The sequence below is a fragment of the Echinococcus granulosus genome, assembly GCF_000524195.1.
Source record: "Echinococcus granulosus chromosome Unknown EG_S00215, whole genome shotgun sequence".
NCBI classification, from domain to species: Eukaryota; Metazoa; Platyhelminthes; class Cestoda; order Cyclophyllidea; family Taeniidae; genus Echinococcus; species Echinococcus granulosus.
The window spans coordinates 1-6,967 of NW_020170595.1; positions in this window are offsets into that span (position 1 = coordinate 1).

A 6,967-nucleotide genomic window follows, 5' to 3' on the forward strand; every position below is an offset into this window, starting at 1 on the left:
AACAGTTCTTCGACTGCCTCTCTTATAAGTTATCATTCACAAAATTCTAAATTGAAACACCTCCTGAGCTCTTCATTACACTTATGTAAATGTGAATATAGATTATTGAGACCATAAGGCAAGGAATCAAAATCAAATCAGAAAAAAGACACATTTTATGGCCCAGAATGCAACAGTTTTTATTGAGGTAAAGCAATACCCCTTTTTCCAAGTGGCTTTTGAGAATAGCTGTTGAGAAAATTAAAGTCGATCCGAGAGAAGGATTCGGTCGTCTACATGATTTGGGTTTGATCCTGAATCGAAATTGTGCCAGAATTAGCAATCCCTGATTAAAATCATAGGACATTGTCGTGTCCAAGGCAAAAGATATACGTGCATGGCCATGTCGTCTTTGTCTTGAGCAAGCGTGGACTAAAAGTGTTAGTAATGGATACATTGTTCCTTCTGATATGGAGAGGTCCAATCGCATCCACTGCCACTCAGTCAAATCGGGGTCGCCATCTCGACTACTCTCGAGTCTCTTGAAGCTCACATCTTAACTGACCCATTCCATCCGATTGCGCTAGAAGCATTATGCTAACTAATTTGGCGGTGTAGGAGCCAGTGGAGAGCTATTGGCTTCAGCAAGGATTAGAAGCAATTTTAAGAGACTATACAAATCACCTGAATTATCTCTCGCCGATTTATAATGACTGCAACGAATATTTTTTGATGAGGTGCAAGAGACTATTCCTGTTAAATCTCGAGAAATCCTTAAGATATTTTAAGGAGTAGCAGCAAACAGTCTCATTCGATTTCTTTAAAAATGCAATCCTTTTACTAAAATAATTCTCATATCTTTCAAGACAACTTAAGCCAAGGGATGCACATGTGTTCAGGCAAGGGCCCTTCAGAATGGATGATTGTTCAGTGTAATGTGATTGTAACCTTAAAATTATGGCGACTACAATCGTTGTAGGCATTCACAATACGCTGAAAGATTCACATCACGGTGTCTCTCTCAAAAGGTGGCCATATGTATTTCGTCACAGAAAATTGGCAATTTATACAGGGGACTACCTATAGATTATGACACAGATGATTCTTCCATGCCTAACGTAGCTTTAATCAAGGGCGAAAATCCGCACTGCTCCGTCTGCTGCCAGATTCATTGAATGGTAAGATAGTGCTGATGCACTTAATTTCGTTTTATGGCAGCCGAAGATAACAACTTATGAGTTATGGAAAAAAAGAGTTGATCCGCATTTAGATAGCCCATTCTCATTCCCATGCTATTACATATCGGCCCAAATTTGCAACAGTATGCCTTACTATCAGAGGTCTTTTGATGGTTCGTGCACCCTTTGTTTCGATGTTTTGGGATATTATTTGACCTCAGCTCTTTAAGAATCAGAGGGTGGAGCTTTGTCTAGAGGGCTAGCACTCGGGATTTGCAACATTTACCAATGCAGCTTTAACTATCAATTCAGGGTATCTCGCTTGATCGTCTCGCAGAAGACCCACAAACTGCTGATTATTGGGAACGGTGTAGAGATAATTCTGCTCCAATTGCGCATTAAGCCTTAAAGTGAGCTGCTAAGTCCACTTTGATAAAGGAACGAAACTGAAAATATAAAATAAGATGGGTGATACTGATTGTTATCAAGTCACGGAGGTCAATAAGTGGCCACGTGAAACAGTGTATTATATTCGAGGGATCATTGTATAGCACATACAAGCACGTGCATCAGTTATGAAACTGTGAATGCAACACTGAAATTCGACAGCCTGAAAGACTCCTGGTCCACCGTAATTTATTGCCTACCAAAGCTTGACCCATGCAAAGCGGTCTATATTTGACAACTTTGCTTTAGTTAACGCACCACCAAAAGATCTCTTGTGGTTCGCAAAGATGACATGTGTGGAAATACATAAGGATTGAATTGGTAGCTCCACAACGAGAGCTGCAAAGATAAATGTGTTTAATTGTACACAGGACGCAAAACCTGCAAAGCTTTGCATTAAACGAATATTACTTCAGTTTTATCAGTCTACATGTATTTTAGAAAACATTTTTGCAATCCTGGCTGAATATAGCCTTTCATACGCTTAACTTGATCACACTTAGTAAAGTTTCGGCAAAGCCTTGGTTCAATTTCCCTTTTATTGACTTCCTTTTGACTATCAGAAGCAAGTACAATTGCAAATGCTACTGTAGGCTTGCCGTTGAACCAAAACTAGCGTTAACACTAACCCCTCATCCAATCGTATCATTTTAGCCCATGACATTGGACAAAACTTCCCCCAATTGATAGGCCTGTGATGAGCTTGGCTCCTCTACCTAAAGCACCGACGATAGGGTCGGTATGCTGATTTGTCATTACAACCAGTGTCTTGTCAAATAAGCACTCTCAAGTACAGTAATAGCGATGATGTGAGCAGTGGAGACGTAAATCATTCAACCAAGAATAACATTAAAGTTGGAAAAAGTCACGCAGGATTATGTGATATTTTTCTTAAAAATTTATGCCTTTGTTCATCCGTGGGTACAATCTGGCTAAATATATCTATAAATGAAAGCAATTTTACATTCTTTTATGATGCGAACAAAATATGAACGCTAGGCGACCAGTTCCTTGACGGATCGAATAATTTGGCCGCAGGTACGGGCTTAAACCATGGATTAGACAAATACGAAAGCCACACAGGTGTGTAGCATCTTAAACAAGCAATGTGAGAGCAGCATCTAGGCATTCTCTTCACTGTGGACTCCTCAAAGAAGCGATTCTTTAGCATCCGTAAGACTTTTTAGACCGCGACTCAATGAAAGGCGCGTAGTAAGCCAGGGTTAATGACTGTCCATAATAATTAGCCAACTTTCCTCCATGGCTTTATCCATTATATATTCAACCCCATCACTATCATCATCTGATCACACAGATGAAAACAAGGTGGAAGAGGGAGCCAAATCGCATAATGAAAACCACTCAATTGATATGCAATTCGTGTGTCTGAGGCACTGATTACGCTCCTGGACCATTTTTGAGCAATAGAGTCAACTGTTTGCGTGAGCTCTAAGACTATCCAATTTAAATGAACGAGCTCATCAAACTACTTGACGAGTGCCGAGACAATTGGTAGAGTTTCGCAACTGACGCACGCGATGCGCTAGCAGCTGCCCTAGATTATGCTTTGTTAGCAAACACTAGCGCCACGAAGCGGCGTCCTAATGTCGAAAATATCCGCTCAATAAAAGATGGAGCTTTTAAAATTAAAGGTGTACATAGAAACTTATTTTTGATACATTGGGGCCGCAGTATGCTCCTCCTTTGCCGGTTATCCATTGTCCGCATCGCACCTGCAGTTACCGTATTACTTAACCCCAAGAACTGAAAAATATTTGAAATTTTCTTTTGGAAGTTTTTCGCTGTCCACATTTTCAAACTTCGTCTTCTATTAAAGCTAAGAAGACCGGAAACTTATTCTGGCAAAAGATCTTACGAGTAAGAGCACGGAAGGCAGAACTCTATTTTGATAAGATATTACCTTAAATGCTACAATTGCACAGGTGACTTTTGCCTCATGACAACTCGACCTAGCAACTTTGTTTATATTTCTTCACCTAGGTCTCCCTTTTCTTGTACCCAATTTCAATAAATAGCCACTTTTTTTAAGGTTATTTTAAGTTTGAGAATTAATGCAACAAATCAAAACTGTTCCATGCCTTGTTCCCAAATCCATGCCGAAGGTAAAGGTCTGCCTTGCGTTGAAGAAATGTACCCCTTCCTGGGTCGCAAACTACCAATGGCCATTAAGAAGACTATTTTTACAACAACACATTAGTCGAAATGTTAAAGTAAGATGCGGTGGTTCTCTAATGGTGTAATGAGAGGCATGGCTCTCGCACTTAACGTCACAGGCCAATCGGAGGGAGCAGTTTTGTCAGATGCCATGCGTGGAACAACTTGATTGGCTGAGAAGCTGATGTCGGGTTATGTGTGGGCAAGCATTTAGCAGCCTTTTGTGTTTGTACACATACACTTAGCGATGAAATAAATCAAATAAAATTGGGATAAGGCTTGCGTTTAATATTCAAACAAACTTCTGTCAATATTTTACTAACTAAGATGAAATGGCGCATGTTGGAACCTATTTGTTTATTCAGAAAAGAAAAATCTCCTTATACTTCATGCTAATTAGTAATAATGAAGTAAAGTTTGTTTAGGAGAAAGTCAATTGAAGACCGTTGTTGATGGCTAATTTTAACTGAATTTCCACCACCAGCAAGCAATTTGAAATAAGTACCTTGCATATTTGATCTTAAGACTACGATTTGTCAATTTTTCTGAGAATTTGGTGCCTGCTTTCTCAAATAGAAGTTCAGGCGGTTAGAACACCAGATTACCCGCTGTGTCCTCTTCTCCACCTACTTTTAGCACCTGAACTGCAGAGTCATTATTTGGTCCAGTAAGCCTTCTCGGATGTGATAATCGGTTCTTCTCTGAGACTCTGGATGGGGATGCCGTAATGTATACAATTAATTAAAAGTGGTATTTTATAGCTTCTGCCATCACAATTTTTCAGCACCAGCACCCTTTCTTAAATGTCAAGCTCATATTGTGTCATTCACGCTTGGTTGTCAACCCGTGTGTGAGACTGTGTGACCTTGCGTCAAGCCACAGGTGGTCCTGTGGTCACTCTTTTTCAGCTCCAGTACTTTAAAGGTCACCAAGATTAGCCCATGATAGGTTAGTACGCGTCACTTGTATTTATCGAATCTTGCCGGATGGCTGAGATGACGGTTGAAGCAGAGATTGGTGGTACTAAAATTAGTGGGGTGAAGTCCACATGAGTGAATGGTACAAGGGTACATACTATCCTTCATATTCTCTAAAATCGCATTATCGTGTGACAGCTATATTTGCATCTCTATGTGATATAAAATCCATGTATCCGAATAATGACTCTCAGTCCACATGTCAAATCATAATAATGCAGAGATTTCTTTCCGATCATTCACCAAACTATTCCGATCTGATAAGTCACAGCAACATTGCGCCGGTTTGTCACTCCCCCAATTCATCAATTGCGTTCTACCTTTGAACGATGAATGGGTAATTCTGACAATCTCCCTCAAGGTAGATAAACGTAACACCGAAGTGAGTGCATTCGTTGTGTATCATTTGGTCATCTTTTGGAAGACTGTGAAGCTAAGTAATTGCCTAGGCGATGTGACTGTGAAAGGAACTCCTGTACCTTTCATTCACTTACAAAGCACATATGGCTGCAATAGCAAGCTCTTTTGTTAGTAATTACGTATGCGTACAAAACAGACCTAATCTGAAATAATACACATTGTAAATGTGACCAAATGAGCCTAAATTCATAGTGAGATTATTTGCATCTAAATCCACTAACTGGAAACGTTTTATTTTAACTAAATATACTGAGCTCAGACCAGCTAATAAATGCAAAAGCGCTAATACCCTTCGGTACTTTTGGTACAACACGAGAAATGTGTAGATGTTAATTACTGTGTATTTTATACTGCGACGTTGAGCTTAAGTACGTGCCGCTAAATTGATAATGCAAGAACCACACCAATTTTGCGCATTACTTAATTGATAAAAGCAAGAATTTTTAGATCAGACCTATTAGCGGGAGTGCTGAAATGTTGATATCCAAAAATTGTCCCAATATTTCACACTTAAATGACAGTGAGGGCAGTGAAGGAGTCCTAATCCCAGTAAAAGGTGTGAGTCCTTCTACTGAGCTCGAACAATTTTTTATCAAGTGATGTTTGGTCGAAAACATCTAGAAGCGGATAAAATGCTAGACAATGATGGCAAGAAAGTACTAAATTTAGATGTAGAACTTCCCTCGCACACATTCACAATTGACAGCCGCCTCTTGGGATCTAACAGTTGTTTAGAGGATGCATCATGTTCAACAGTATAATCCATTACAGACGTTGACCAAAGCGAGGACTATTTTGCTAAGTATCGAACAGTGGAAATGGCGAAATCGTGACTTGAGGTGCCAATCGAAGAAGATCCGAAAATTAGGTACATGTGAATCTCCAAAAAGCCCTTGTTGAGTATTGTAACTTAGAAAGATGAAAGGAAATGGAGACTTCTTAACTATCGTCATTCGGTGGACTACATGCGTAAACTGTACATAAACGCAATGAAGTAGGGAGAAAAATGAGTAATTGAATGCGCGAGTATGAACCGATACTGATACTTGATATCCCTGTACATAATGTGTCAAATCAGAACAATTTTTGTGATAAGGTGTCGTGTTCTTGACTCAGTTAATTTTATCATCCGTCCATCTACTTACTAGTTCCTTATCTACCTCTCTCTCCATTCAACAGCTGCACGCACGAGTTAGGAAAAGCTGGAAAAATTATGCACGCAAGTGGACATGAAGCTGAAGCGCATGCTCTGGGCATACAGACCTCTCTTGACATGTCCAATGGAAAACACCACTATCTAAAGCAAAAGTTGGAATGATGCGAGCAAATAAGAAAAGGGAGGAGATAGGAAGCAGAAAAGAAATTTACATGAATACAATGGAAGAATTGCCATCACTTATCCCCAATTTCTATGAATTCCATCTGTTCCCAATGCTTTGGTTTTTCAATCACATGGAGCAAGAAGGCAGGAGCGATGATAAATAAGAAAAGCATAAACTGCTGGGATGAACCAAAGAGGGAGGGACGCACTTGGAATGAACTGAGTAGTGGGGAGAATGACAACACGAAAAAATTGAGATTAAGACCAATTGACGTTGTGCCTCGAAAATGTCTCGTGCAATTATGATTGAAGTCATCATCGTTGACGCGTGTAGGAATCGATTGGCAGCACACGCCCCATTTAGCGTGTCACTTGGTCCACGGCGACGACGTGTCATTTGTCCCAACATTTTTTCCAGTTCGGATTTTGCGCCACAATTTATTTGCTGTTGTGCCTCTCCCATCGTGACT